General features: G+C 35.1%; 1 protein-coding gene and 1 long non-coding RNA gene across 26 annotated transcripts in view; both read right to left on the bottom strand.

Annotated features, from left to right (window-relative positions):
* GTDC1 (glycosyltransferase like domain containing 1) overlaps nt 1-15,259 on the bottom strand; it is a 476,816-nt gene that overhangs the window by 357,454 nt on the left and 104,103 nt on the right. The window lies entirely within an intron of this gene.
* On the bottom strand, nt 2,931-9,476 carry LOC110256945. The gene is made up of 2 exons (XR_002339028.1): nt 8,373-9,476; nt 2,931-8,064 (listed from the first exon to the last, which is right to left on the bottom strand). It is a non-coding gene; the product is annotated as an uncharacterized LOC110256945 (long non-coding RNA).

Genomic DNA, 15,259 nt, shown 5'->3' with positions numbered 1-15,259 from the left:
AATTAAACTCCTCAGCTTCAGTTTCCTTATATAATAAATGGTGGTAATAAGTTTAACTCGCAGGGTTGTTGTAAGATTTAAATAAGCTAAACCATTTTAAAGTATTCACCAGGATCTATTGCAGAGAAAATGTTCAAAAACTGGTGATTACTAAAATATACATTTATACATTTCTGAAAAGTTTTAACAGAAGAGCCAGATGAAAGGTTTACAACAAGACATAGGACAGTGCTTTAATTCAAAAGTCGTGGAAAGGAGAAATGACAAGAAGCAACAAAAGAACAACTAGTCAGAGTGACCTAAAAGAGGTCAAAAAAGTTTCTGCCCTTGAGCTGAGGTCAAAATTAATGCCAAGTAAGAAAGTGTGTTTAAAGGGATCTAAAGCAAGAAAGGGCTGAGAGAAGTGAGGGGAAAAAAGAGATATTAAATTTGGCATTGAGAATGCCATTAATAACACATAATTTACAGTTAAGTGGTAAATAAATGATTATAAAACAAAAAATTCAGAAACACAGTACTATTGACTCATGAACAACACAGGTTTGAACTGTGCAGGCCCTCTTATACATTTTTTTCTCAATAAACAGGTACAAAAATAGGTACTAAAGGATCCTCAGTTGGTTGAATCCTTAGATGCAGAATTGCAGATACAGAGGGCCAACAGTAAAGTTATACTGGGATTCCCAAGTTGTGTGTGTGTGTGTGTGTGCAGATAACCCCTAGTTGATCAAGGCCCAACTGTATACTGAATTGAAAATGAGAGATATTTAGGGTTTTATTTGACAAGAAAGATATTTAACAGAGAAGACTGAACAAGAGGATGGTCAAATTGATGACACTTCCAAAAATAGACAATTATAAAAGTATTTAGTAATGTGCAAGGAATATGGTAAATAATTAAAATACAAACAGGAAGAGTTAGGAGGGTATGCTTCTATAAATGGTTGAAAATACTCAAAATGGCTACAAAGGTCAAGCAATACTACCTGCAAAAACAGTGATAAACTATTTCTACAAAGTTAACCTCATAAACTGGCTCACTGCCAAGTCAACTGGCAAACCTAAGGGAGTATATATCACTCTTGTTCCTCCACTATTCTCTTCTGTCATCATAATCTGTACACTTCCAAAAAAGTCATGGGTTTTAACAACTTATCAGGAAGTTTAAGTCTAATGAAACCATTTTTTTCTCACTGCATTTCCATTTCCTAAACTCAAGTTTTTCTGTCTGTAAACGAGCAACTGATAACCGTTTTGTGCACAGTGCCACGTATCATGGAAAAAGAAAAGCCTCGGTATTTCCATCTTACAGCTTCTATCTATCATTTAAGTTCTCCCTGATATGTTTCAAACTCATTATAGCTACATCTTTTGCTACTTGAAAAAGAATCCAAAAGAACAAAGTGAAAACCACTAAAACAGCCACCTTCTCCACTGTAAGGAACAGGTAATTATAACGAGCATGAAGTATTTCTACTGAAGTAAAGCACTGTAGTTATGCAAACATTTTTAAAAGTATTAAGCAGCTACATGCAGGACACTGCAATGAGGTGAACAAAGAAGAAAGAAGAAAAAGAAAATAGGATATATAACCTTGTAAAGCATGTAAAGCAACTGCTAAATAATGTCTTAAATGCTAGAAGATCAGCTAGAATTGTTTTTCTATGTTATCTCTTACCTGTAGACACTCATGGAATATTGCACAGAGCAAAGACTGTATGTCTTATGAATTTTATTGATATTTCTTAGGATTATTTAGTCATTTATCCAACAAATATTTACCCAACACTAAGAATTAGACCTTGGGAATAGTTGTGAAAAGAGACAAAGCCTCTACCCTCAAGGAACTTAGAAACATTAATAAAATATTTTCTGTGCAAATTTATGGTGGTCTTGCTTTAAAAAGTTCAAGAAAGGGGCAATGTTAAATATCATTATACTTTGGATATTTGCTTTTGAATCTCAGTTGCTCAAAACTCCATGAGTTAATTATTTGTTACTTTACAAATATTTCTTTTTTCTCTCATCCACTCAAAGAATGACAATTTCCTTGCTATTACTAATACTGTCCAGGTGTAACGGAATAGGCAACACTGCCTGGCAGTGACCAAAAGTAAAACATTATTAACAGCTATTCAGAATTGCTTGCTATTTAGTGAGCTATGTGAAATATTGAAGGTGAAGGACAAAAGAGATGGATGAAAGAAGATTTAGAACAGTCTGGAAGGGAGGGAAATAGAACAGGGTTCTGAGTAGTTAGAGGGTTTAGCTTTGCTTAACTCAAATCAGGTATAAGAAATACTTCAGACAGAATGTCTAAAGACAGGAAGGAAGCCAAATGAGCAGGTTAGGTCTCTCTCTCTCTGCAACAATCTGGGCAAATATATTTCTCCAACTCACCTGCAGCATATTTTACCTTCAGCCCCAATTAGCAAAGGTAAAAGTGTATTCAGAGATTTTTAAAGAAATAAAATTTTTAAAGAAATACGGAAAGCCTATTTCTACAGAAAAATAAAAAGAAAAACTGGTATATATAAGGTCTTTTCAAAATTTTAACAACTAATACAAAGCTTTCAAGAATATTTACAATAAGTTTTATTATTTTATTTTATTTATTTATTTATTTTGTCTTTTTGCCATTTTCTTGGGCCGCTCCCGCAGCATATGGAGGTTCCCAGGCTAGGAGTAGAATCAGAGCTGTAGCCGCCGGCCTACACCAGAGCCACAGCAACGCAGGACCAGAGCCGCATCTGCCACCTACACCACAGCTCACAGCAACGCCGGATCCTTAACCCACTGAACAAGGCCAGGGGTCGAACCCACAACCTCATGGTTCCTAGTCGGATTCATTAACCACTGAGCCATGACGAGAACTCCCTATAATAAGTTTTAAAGATATATTCCAGCTAAATAATATGCACGATGTGGTGACCTATGATACAGCTGACCTGAAACCTGAAATGTGAAATGGTCTTTTTTTTTTTTTTCAGGGCCACACCCGAGGCATATGGAGGTTCCCAGCTACGGGTCTAATTGGAGCTACAGCCGCCGGCCTACACCACAGCCACAGCAATGCCAGATCTGAGCTGCATCGGCAAGCTACACCACAGCTCACAGCAACACCGGATCCTTAACCCACCGAGCGAGGCCAGGGATGGAACCCACAACCTCATGGTTCCTAGTCGGATTCATTTCCACTATACCATGACGGGAACTCCCAAAATGATCATTTCTATTGTGAACAAGAAAAGAAACTTTTGTTATGCTTACTAAAATCATATCAACTTGAAGAAAATATCAGAACATTTATTTCCATTTAACAAATATTTTTTGGCAGTTATGATATTCAGTTGTTATTCTTTTATTAAAATTAATGTGAGATTTCTGCATGTTCAAACATTCACATAATTATTTGCTCTGGGGTTTTAAAGAGATGATACTATATATGTGAAATAACTATTTTGTATTTGAAAATTAGTCATTTTTTCATAGGTTTAAAATACTTTTCTTTAAAAAATATTGTAAAACCTTCAGATCCATGAGGCAAATGTACACTTTTATTGTCTTTAATACTTTAGTCATTATAAGATAAGGATGCAATTCAACCACCCTCCAACTTACCTTTTCGTAAACAAAGCATTCTTTTACATACTTTCAAATCAGGTACCTAGCAAAGTACCTTATCAAACATGAGTCATTATACAAATATTAGTTGAAGAAAATGGTGAATTATTATTTGACTTTTTCTAATTACAGAAATATAAATATAACCACTATTTTAACTATAATATTTAATTCATTGTTGCTGTTCAGCCATAAATCAAAATTGATACCAGAACTAAAATAAACAGAAACCAAAAATCTGTGAATAATATCCACACTATCATCTCTCCCAACCCAATCACTATGAACCATCTGTATCAAGGAACAAACACAGTAGCATATTGTGCCCATGGGTCAAACACTCTTTAAGCATTATTTTTTTTATTAAGGTGTTAATTTCATGCCATTTCTTCTCCTTACATTTTAAAAGAGATAAAGACTAGAAATTAAATAACTTAAAAATATCAGAGCAAATGAGTTACACAGAACAGCACAAATTCTAACTTCACCACAGCATCTTATTCTTCAGTTTACAAAATATTCTCCTTTGATCCTCTTAACATCCCTGAAGATAAATGGGAAGGGTGTTATTTTTTATTTTCATTGTTTTTGCAAATGCAGATACAGAAAAAGAGTGATTTGCCTTTAGAAAGGTTAGTGGCTGAATGATGCCTTGAACTCAGTTCCTCTGACTTCTAGTCCAGTGCTCCCTCCTGCTCCCTCACAGCTATTATGTAATAAAATGTGTAATAGATACAAGAGAAAATCAAAACCCACCGTTCCTAGGAATGCCCAAGCACTGAAGGAATTCACCTTGTGGGGATAATATCTGTAAGTTGGGATTAGTCAATATCTATGTGCCTAATCTGTGGTTTGGAGCTGTGAACAAATACCACATTAGTCAGCAAGACCAAATTAAGCGAGAGAACAACGGACACTCCATGTCTATGAAGAAAAAAGTCATTCTTGGTTTGATGTGCTCACCAGTTGAAAAAAAACTGCATGACAAATTAAAAGTAAAACAGAAATGAAAATGAATGCTGATGAGCTCAAACTGAATATTCTAAATTGCAAATGTGGAAATATTGACTCAAGGGCACCATTTCATTAACTTCCATTAGAAGGAAGATTTCAGGTGACTCATACAGATAACTAGGTAGAGAAGGGGTTTCCCCGTCACCCCCACAATTTAAAATGTAAAACAAAAATACCAAACAAAACCAGGTTGCAATATTACTTTGGAGATTTCCTACAATTTTTCTAAAACCTAAGACATATCAAGTGAGTAACTACTTACACCAGTCTAAACCCTAAATCCTTAATAACTTAAGTATTAATTTTTTGCTGTAATATAAAACAGATCATAATAGAATATAAATACCTTGAATTCTCCAAGGTTTGACATAAATCAGTATCTTAAAGATTTATCATCAAACATGACAATATATAGTTGAAATTTGAACATAAAAGCTGAAAAACATTGATAATTCAAATTCCTTAGATTCTGGGGCTAGAGTGGGCTGAAGGATGCAATAGCAAAAAAAAAAAAAAAAAAAAAAAACCTATTCATCAAAACTTTCTTTTTCAGAAATTCTAAGAGGCTAATACTCACCACAACTCCTCTCGGATTTAGACATCTAATTAGAAACTGCATTTTTAATACCAGTTAATACATGTAAAACATATGCATGTTGAACATATTAAAGAATAAAAGTTTTCTGGGAGCTTTTTTCCATGGGAAAAAAAAGAAAGAAAACTCAACACTGTTCAAGTGGATCACTACCATCTGTCAGCATTTTATCTAAAATAAAACTGATTGAAAGAAGGCAAATACTAAGATCATGTTTCCAAAAGCCTGAATGTTTTTCAGGTAGTTCTACTCTAAAATTGCCACTGTTCCTCCTTCTTGCGTGTTTGTGTATGTGTATCTTCTTTTTTCTACGCCCAGTTCTAAACACCAAAATCAGACAAAAAAACAATTACTTAACATAAACTCTCCTTACATATTAAATACTCAATACTCAAATTTCAGAACCAAAAAGACTTTAATTCTTAACCTCTACTTATCTTCTCTTATATTTAAAAAAAAAATACTTGCAAATAAAATACAAATGTCATTAAGTATTTTTGAGCATTCGGTAAAAATAATAATACTGCTACTAAGACGACTGCATAGTTTTACTAATCACTTTTTATGAATTCCTGAGTTATAATCTCATTTCAACCATCATAAGAATCAAGGATTCCCAAACCTTGGTGATAATGGCACTGAGCTATTGCTTGAATTCCTGTCAGCAATCCCCTTATAAAATGGTATAGAAAATGTTTTCTCAATAAAAGTGAGTTGATGGTTTTGTTTTTAAAAGTTTAAAAAAAAAAAAATCTCCTTTGAGAAAATTGAAGACACTCGGCAATGTTGCAAAACGAAAGCTAAGAATCGCTACATCTGAATGAGAAACTACCATACAAATGCCACACACACACACACACACACACACACACACACACGATACGAATAACATATGCCTTTAATATAACTGGAATTCACGAAATTTCTTTCATTTTATTTAAGCTTACGATGGAATTAAAAAAAAAAGCATAATGACAAAAACTAGTTCATAGTCTTATCCACTTTCATTTTCTAAAAATTTTTGAACCCACCAAAACAGTTTGTATAGAAATAAATATCTGTATCAATACTGGATGCACAGAGAAACCATGGGCTAAAAATCCCCTACATTGTGTATCTACTATTGTAGGCAAAGACAGGTTACCAAGCATGAGGGGTTTTCCTAGAAACATAACTGCTTTAGAAAGGCTGATTCAAGTGAATATTGTCCAAAGAGTACTGGAGAAAATAAATAAAAGGAATAGAACTATATTCAAGAGAAAAAACTCCATTCCTAAAGCATACTGCCTTACCATCTTTTTATCATTTGTGTCTGGCATGAAGTATGTGTGTTCTTCAAATGTGTGCCTCACTAGTCCAGACCAGTGAGAAAGAGACTGACTTTTCTGTACTGAGTAGAGAAGCAAACACAAGCTTCACTCATTCATTTTCACTTCAGGATTTAACATAAAATAAGAACTCTAGAGATGCACTTGATACCTGACTTTTCCCTTTTTTGAGGTGGGAGGGGTGATAAGTTTGAGAAGTTAAATACCAAGCATTGAATCACTTATTGATTATGTATATGTACATATTACACACACATACATGTATATATCATATACACTGTAAATTTTATTTAAATAGAAAAAAAGGCAGAGTTACATTATTTTTTTTAAGAAAAGAAGGTTTTGATACATTGAAATACATGGAGTAATTTAAAATGTTGCCAAAGTAAACACACTGATGTAATAATTTTATGGGTGATTTACAATTGGCCAGCTATTTTTAAAATAATTGTAACTACTAAAATATTTAAACTGTAATCTCTGAGATTTTTGCCTAAATTAATTTGTATCCCAAATTCTTTTCTCATAGACAGGATGAGGGTAAATTTCAGTTTGGCTCCTAAACAAATTTTATTACTAGTGAAATGCAAACAACACAAGTACCCTTCATATTGCTAATTCCTTTACTATTTTGCATTCCTACTATCATTATACTTATTCAGTATCTCACTATTTCTACATTAGATGTTAAGAATCCAACAGCCATCTCTACCTTCATCCATGGTCTCCATCCTATATTGCTGTAATTGTCCCATGCACAGCTTTCCTTACCTCACTCCCATATTTGACTGTAGTACTCACCATGTTTTGTATGCAAAACATTGTATCCTCCTTTTTAAATAACAACAATGCAATTTCCCTCTTGCTCTCTTGTGCTCAGTTCATAAGGTTTGAATGAGGTTGATCCCAAAGTGGCCATGTGATCCAGGCCTAGCCAATCATGACATTAGATGCCTTTTGTCACAGTAACAAGTTCAAAGACCTTAAGGTTTTTAAAAAGTCCTTTCACTCGATCTGGAACTTTTGTTACATTTACCAAAAGAGGAGCACTCACTTTCAGCTAGAATAACTAAGCTGGTGAGATGTAAACTTAACTCTGAGAGAAATCTATTTGGAGACAGCCAAGCCAGAGGAAAGTAGAGTCAAGAAAACAAGAAGCCTAATGAACCACTGGATCCGGCTTTGCCTGTAGCCAACCACTCTGGGACTTTCAGTTATATGAGCCAATACATTGTCCTTTATGCAACTAAGAGATTTAGAATTGGATTCTATCATGTGCAACCAATAAAGTCTGAGTAATAAAGCCTTCAAAGGATACTCACAACCTAAAGCAAAAGCTCCCTAAATTCTTAACCTTAAATTCAAGAATATTCATGAACTAGACAAAATCTGCCTTATCCTCCCAACCTGACATCCCAAAACTGCTTTTAACTCAGAATATAGTCATGCTAAACTAAAATTTTAGAGATTTCCAAACATTCCCCAATTTTCCTGCATTAATACCTTTGTTCAGGAGTTCCCGTCGTGGCGCAGTGGTTAACGAATCCGACTAGGAACCATGAGGTTGCGGGTTCGGTCCCTGCCCTTGCTCAGTGGGTTGACGATCCGGCGTTGCCGTGAGCTGTGGTGTAGGTTGCAGACGCGGCTCGGATCCCGCTTTGCTGTGGCTCTGGCGTAGGCCGGTGGCTACAGCTCCGATTCAACCCCTAGCCTGGGAAACTCCATATGCCGCAGGAGCGGCCCAAGAAATAGCAACAACAACAACAAAGGACAAAAAGACAAAAAAAAAGACAAAAAAAAAAAAAAAATACCTTTGTTCACAACACTTCCTTCTCCTACAAACATTCCCAGTTTTCCTGCATGTAATACCTTTGTTCACAGCACTTCTTTCTCCTATAGCACTGCTCCATTTCGCCTCCATCTGCTAAAAATCTCCAACATCTTCTCAGGTCTACCGCAGAATTTCCAGAATTAGACTCCCTCCTCTGGACTTCTTTAGTGAATGCTGCCCTCTCTGCAGTACTGATTCTTCTGTGTGAGGTCTACGGTAATATTTTCAGTACTTAGTGTACGTGTCTAATGTTCCATGCCCTACAGAGACAGACAGCTAACACAAAGGTCAAGCACCTTCTCTTTGAAAAGGCAAACATAATCATGAAATTCTGAGGCTGGAACAGAAGATTCAAACAAATAAGTCATATCAGAACAACTCAAAAGATATAAGCACTACTAGAAAGAAGCATTGCAACAAAGTCTCAACACTAAAACTAAAAGTAAAATATTCAAGATACACAAGACACAGAATTCCTGTATTAAATGAAGCAGTGATGGATAACAGAGTTGAATGTGAGACAGAACAAATTTGTCTTTTGTGTTAAAATTCCTTAAATCTTGATTTTAATTTATTTGTGACATCCTAGAACTCAATAGAAGAAACCAAAACCTTCGGTAAGAGATGAAAAAGTAAGACTCGAGAGTCAAGAAATATTTTTCCAAGGCCAAACAATTAATTGATGGAAGTGCTGGGATCAGAACCCTACTATAATATATTCCAACTCAAGTGATTTATATTCGTTTAATAAACTCTTTTATGTATGTGTAAATTTAAATACATTTTATTAAAGATTATCTGAAGACACATTCTTGGAATCTAAACCAGGGGCTACAAACACAGCACTACATGGGCCAGTTAAGTAAAATAAATAAAGAAGGTCCATATAAAACAATGGCAACTAGATGTATTTGTGACCCAAAGTAAGACTATCTGTCTTAAAAGTAATAAAACGTTTAATAATAAGAGGGGATAATAAAGTAATAAAACAGGACAGGAGTTCTCATCCTGGCGCAGTGGAAACAAATCTGACCAGGAACCATGAGGTTGGTGGGTTCCATCCCTGGCCTCACTCAGTGGGTTAAGAATCTGGCGTTTCCCTGAGCTGTGGTGTAGGTCAAAGACGCAGTTCAGATCTGGCATTGCTGTGGCTGTGGTGTAGGCCAGCAGCTGTAGCTCCAATTAGACCTGTAGCCTGGGAACCTCCATATGCTGTGGGTGTGGCTCTAAAAAAAAAAAGTAATAAAATTTTTTACATGCTTAAATAATTGTAGTAGCCAAGCTAAATACTTCCTGAGGCCAAATTCTAATCTCTCATTTATCCTATAGCTTCTGCACCATAAATTACAAAGCCACTCTTCATGGGTGGCCACTACCAAACTAAAAAGCATTAAAATACAGTCATGTGAAGTTTATAAAATATCGCAAGTATATTCTAGATACTATAAAGTTTCCTGAACTAAAAGCCATTTTTTCCAGAAACACTTTTATACAAGGGAAAGTCCAGAAAATTATAAATTCTATTATCAAAATTCACATAATGGATGATGAATGATTTCATAGTATGATTAATAAAACTCATAAAAATTAGTGAGTACATGCCATGGGGAGTTTTTTAGTTTAATCCCATAGTACTGGGTAACACAAATCCATAAATGTGTTTAAGCAGTTTCTGTGCAGAAGAAATAACATCCCTGGACACAGGATATTAGTAGTGCTGAGAGCAGAAAAAAATAAGGAAACTAGCAAAGCCAATTACAATCATGTTTAGTTTGTATTTTCAAACCCATAGATATAAAATCATTCATTCAACCATCTTTACTCAACAGTTACTATCTACTAGGAAGCATACTAGGCACTGAGTATAAAAATGGTACACAAAACAAATATGGCTCTTGTCATCATGGTACTTAACAGAAAAATGAAAAAGAAAAAATAAAACAAAATAATTACAAATAATATGCAATTTAATTACAGATGGGGGAAAAAAGGATGCTGAAAATCAAGGGCTTGTTTCAGATAGAGTGGCGATGGAAGGGCCCTCTGAGAGGTGAAGGATGGGAAGAAGTAAGCACAGGTGTAGGGAGGGGGACTGAGTTAGGGTTACCAGCTGAGGAATCAGCAAGAAGCAACAGGACCTGAAGCAGGAAAGAACTTGACATTTCAGAGTAAGTTTACAAGGCCAGTGCTGCTACGATAGCTGATTAATGAGATGCCAGGGATGAGAGATGAGGTTGCAGAGGTAGGCAATGCCCTGTTAAAAAGCCCTGTGCATAACCTGGATTTTTACATATGCAAGGCGAATCACTGATGGTTTTCAATCAGATTATTTAATCCAAGCCACTATTATAGCAAGTGGGTATATAGGCACTAAACTTTCTTTCAATCAACAAAGAGTTTACTAAATGCTTATGAAGGGCCAGCACTGTATGACCATGTTTGTCAAGTCTCCCTTAATAGCACCAGTACTAGCATAGGCATTGGTGCATAACATAAAAGTTCTCAATATATGCTGATAAAGGGGAAACATGGAAACAAGCTTAGAAAAAAACCCATAAGATAACTAGCCTCAGGGGATACTGGTCAAACCATCCCACCCCCCGAGACCTCTCTCAGCTACATATATTTAAACACCAGGAATTTCTCCTACAAATGGAGAGTTTACAATTTATTTTCAGCTTGAGATGCTAAACAATGAGAAACATAGGAACCCAAATTGTTTACAGGGGAAAATTCACTAAAATATAGGATTATGTTCTTTAGAAAGATAGAAGAAAGAGACATGCATGCTTTTTTGTGAGCACAAGGCCTAATTCAGATCCTGCCTCTGCCAGCATTATCCTTGTGGACTGGCATGTCAGGAGGCCAGAAGGTCCATCATGTGGAAGAACCATGAAGTATAAACAAAGGAAAGATGGACAAGAATTGGTCATTTAATAAACATGACAGTGTGTCCAGAGGCAGCTAGAAGGCCAGGGAAATAGTTAAGCATAAAAGCTTCCCTAAGTTGGGAGGCTTAAGAGAAGGGACAGTAACCAAGAGTTTGTACCATGGCTTTAGAGGACCCAAATGCAGGACGCTAGACACTCAGACCTAAGCACACCCTATACAGCTCCCAAAGCAAACATAATTTCATTAACTGAGACCTAAGCAGAAACACTATCTCAAATAAGCAAACAAACACTGGGAGTGGAAGTACAATGAAAATACCACAAAACAGCTAGATTAGAAACATTGTAAATCGGATTCACAATTTCAGTTGTTATATAAAAAATTCACAATAGCCAAGACATGGAAACAACCCAAATATCCATTGACAGATGATCAGATTAGGAAGATGTGGTATATACATACAATGGAATACTACTCAGCCATAAAAAAGAACAAAATAATGCCATTTTCAGCAACATGGATGGAACTAGAGACTCTCATACTGAGTGAAGTAAGTCAGAAAGAGAAAGACAAATACCATACAATATCATTTATATCTGGAATCTAATATACAGCACAAAGGACCCTATCCACAGAAAACAAAATCATGGACTTGGAGAATAGACTTGTGGTTGTCAAGGAGGAGGGGGAGGGAGTGGGATGGATTGGGAACCTGGGGTTAATAGATGCAAACTATTGCCTTTGGAATGGATTAGCAATGAGATCCTGCTGTGAAGCACTGAGAAATATGTCTAGTCACTTATGATGGAGCATGGTAATGGGAGAAAAAAAGAATGTATACATGTATGTATAACTGGGTCACCATGCTATACAGTAGGAAAAAAAATTGATTAGGTAAGTAACAATAAAAAAAATTTTTAAATATGCATGTTACTTCTAAAAGCAAAATTATAAAAGTCCTCACTCTAAAGTAAAAGCATTTTTATACAATCACATTATTTTGCTTCCATTTAAGGGTGTTTGAGGGTTTTGCCTTTCCCATTTCATTCATTAAAAATAACAATTTTTGCTCCTTTGTAAAAGTGTAATAAACATCCACTTTGTCTTTCAAAATACAGTTGTCAAATTTCAAAGGGTAAATATATTGGAGATTACCCTATAGATCTTTAAGGTACAGAGTCTGTCTGTTAAAAATAATATCTTGTATCCAGATGCACACTTACGTGGGGGCTGTACAGAATCTTAAATGTGAAATTTTATTTTATTTTTAAAATATGCTAGAAGGAATATTAAACGCATGTACTTGAAGTTGCACTACGGGGCATAACTCCTTGGAAGCAGTGGGTTCACAGTGCATACTACTAACTATATAAACACTTTTGAATTAGCAGCTGATGTTGAGAATAAACTACGAACTCCATAACAAGAAAACTTTTTTTTTTCTTGCTACTGGAATATTTTACTTCTTGAGAGCACTGGAAAAGAAACACAAAGAAAAGTGGAAAAGACACAGTCTGGAAACCCTCTTTTAGGATGCATGAAACACAAGTTTTGCAATGAAGGATTTGTTAGAGTAAAAGTCATTCGTGTGTGTATGCATGTCTTTCCATATAAGAGAGAGAATAAGGAAGTGAGAGAAAAGAGAGACAGGCAGAGAGAGTCAGAGAAACAGAGACTAAGTAAATGATTAATTATTTGGTTTCCAATACTATTCTATATCTGTTGTGTTGGGGTCAGGTACATTTTCAACATAAAGCCAAGATGATTTTATACTGTCAATCAGAGAGTTCAAGGAGAAAATATTGTGAACAAAGCCCTAAGCATTGTACAAATATTGGAAAGCTGCTGTGTACACTGCCTAGACACAACAGCTAATTGGTAGAAAAACAAACCAAAGAGGAATCCTGTAACTAGGTAGTGTAGGATAGGGAAACTGGCTGGCTTCATGAGGAAACTCTTGACCAGTTCTCATAAATGGAAGAGTCACAAATGGGTCAGACTATGGGATGTTGCATGACATCTAGTGACAATATGATTTACATAGAGCATTATCCAAAGCCTAAGAAGTGCACACAATTAGTGATGATATAAGGGTAGTGAGTTGGGCAGCACTGGAATGCTGCCTCAAGCTAAGTTCATAAACCAAGTAGAGTATGTCATAGCAGTTTGAGGATAACTGGTCAATGGCAGTTATTGAGTATCGTAAACAAGAATGTTATTTTGTGTATTCATAAGCCTACCCAATGACTTTAAAAAAGCATCACATGTAGTATTTTCTCTGAATTTAAGGGAAAACCTCAGAAGAGGAAAATTTAAATAACTTGTGACTTCTATGGATAAAAGCTCAGAGAAGTATGCTGAGGACAAAAAATGAGAAAATCACACTCACAAACCTAGAAAGACTCCTGGTTCCCAGCCTCCAGCTTCCAATCCGTTTCAAGAACTATATTACTTCTCAAGACCCCAAGAGGCACCACACCCACTTCCAAGAGTGAAATCTGGTGATATATTTTTAATCAAGAGGTACTTAGGTTTAATTTACTTAATTAACCTGCTTCAGCAGAGTACTGAAACAGCACAGTGGTTAAAAGCATGGGCTTAAAAAGAACAGTGTGTGGCCTTTGCAAGGGGGCAGACCTGAGCTCAAATCACCTATCTAGCACTGACTACCTGTGTAACCCAGTGCTAGTAGCTTGATTCTAAGCTTCAGATTCTACCTCTGCTAAATCAGGAAAACAACACCTAGCTTCCAGGATTGTAAAGTGTCTACCTCATGGTAAATGTTCAATATGTTAGCTATTATTACTATTATTTTGTCCCATTAGGTCTTAATTCAGTTGTAGAAATGTAAAATGACTGCATATGTATGCCTAACAATACTTCACTTACCTACAAATTTTCATTAAATTATCATTTTCTTTTATACTCCCAACTATGATGCACACTAGTACAAAGGTGTTTTCATGATTAAAATGGCATTTACTTATTCAGAAAGGTATATCTTAATAAAACAATGTTTTACTACTAAAGTATTATATTATTCAGAAAGTTATATTTTTAACGAGAAGTAACAATTCAAAATATAATTGCCAAGCAAAGTAATTAAATTACTAATCTATAAAAAAAATTGTTTGAGAAACCACCACCTTCCTTAATAATTTGCTATATTCACCGGTTTAGGAATACTTTTATTCATAAGGTCTAGCTAAAAACATCAGACATATATAGGTAATTCATATCAGCTAAAAACATTCATTTTGCCAAAAATTTACATTCAGTATTTTATACAAAATATTTCAATTTAAGAAAATTTCAAGATTCCTTGAAAGAGATCTGTTTAGTGAAAAGCCACAGTCATGGTACCATTTAAGAAAATGACAAATCATAATAGAATTATCAATAATTAAATTATCACCTTAAGCTTGAACTTCACTTTGTGTGTTACTTGACCCAAGTGAACTTCCATTTGATTTATTTTCTATCCAACTATTTGCTTTCCTTGCTCTTCCTTGGACATTTAAAAAAACAAAAAAAAACAAAAAAAAAAAGTCGGTGGTTAGGGGATAGGAAAAGGAGATATAATGATAATCAACAAGTTAGGACTTGTATGGCCACAAGAAACAGAAAACGTAAAAAACTAGACATGTGACCTCATGTAATACAAGTCTGGAAAAAGACTGGGCAGCAATGGTGTAAACCAACCTGCACAAGGACCCAACCTCTGTCTATTAATGGGGAGATTTTATGTTAATGCAACAACATCTTTAATGATTATGGTTCCATTCAGACTTTCTATTTCGAATGAGGTTTCATAAGTTATGCTTTTCCACTTTGTCTAAGTTTTCTAATATATTAGCATAAAACTATTAAGAACATTTCTTCCTTTATATTGGTTTGTGTCATATCTGTAGTTCTTTTTTTCAATCCAAAAACTAATTGTGCTTTTAAAAAAAATAAAACATGCCTGAGTTTACA

The sequence above is a fragment of the Sus scrofa genome, chromosome 15 (assembly GCF_000003025.6).
Source record: "Sus scrofa isolate TJ Tabasco breed Duroc chromosome 15, Sscrofa11.1, whole genome shotgun sequence".
NCBI lineage: Eukaryota > Metazoa > Chordata > Mammalia > Artiodactyla > Suidae > Sus > Sus scrofa.
The sequence above is the reverse complement of the archived record's forward strand: the minus strand, read 5'-3'. Positions and strand labels throughout refer to the sequence as shown.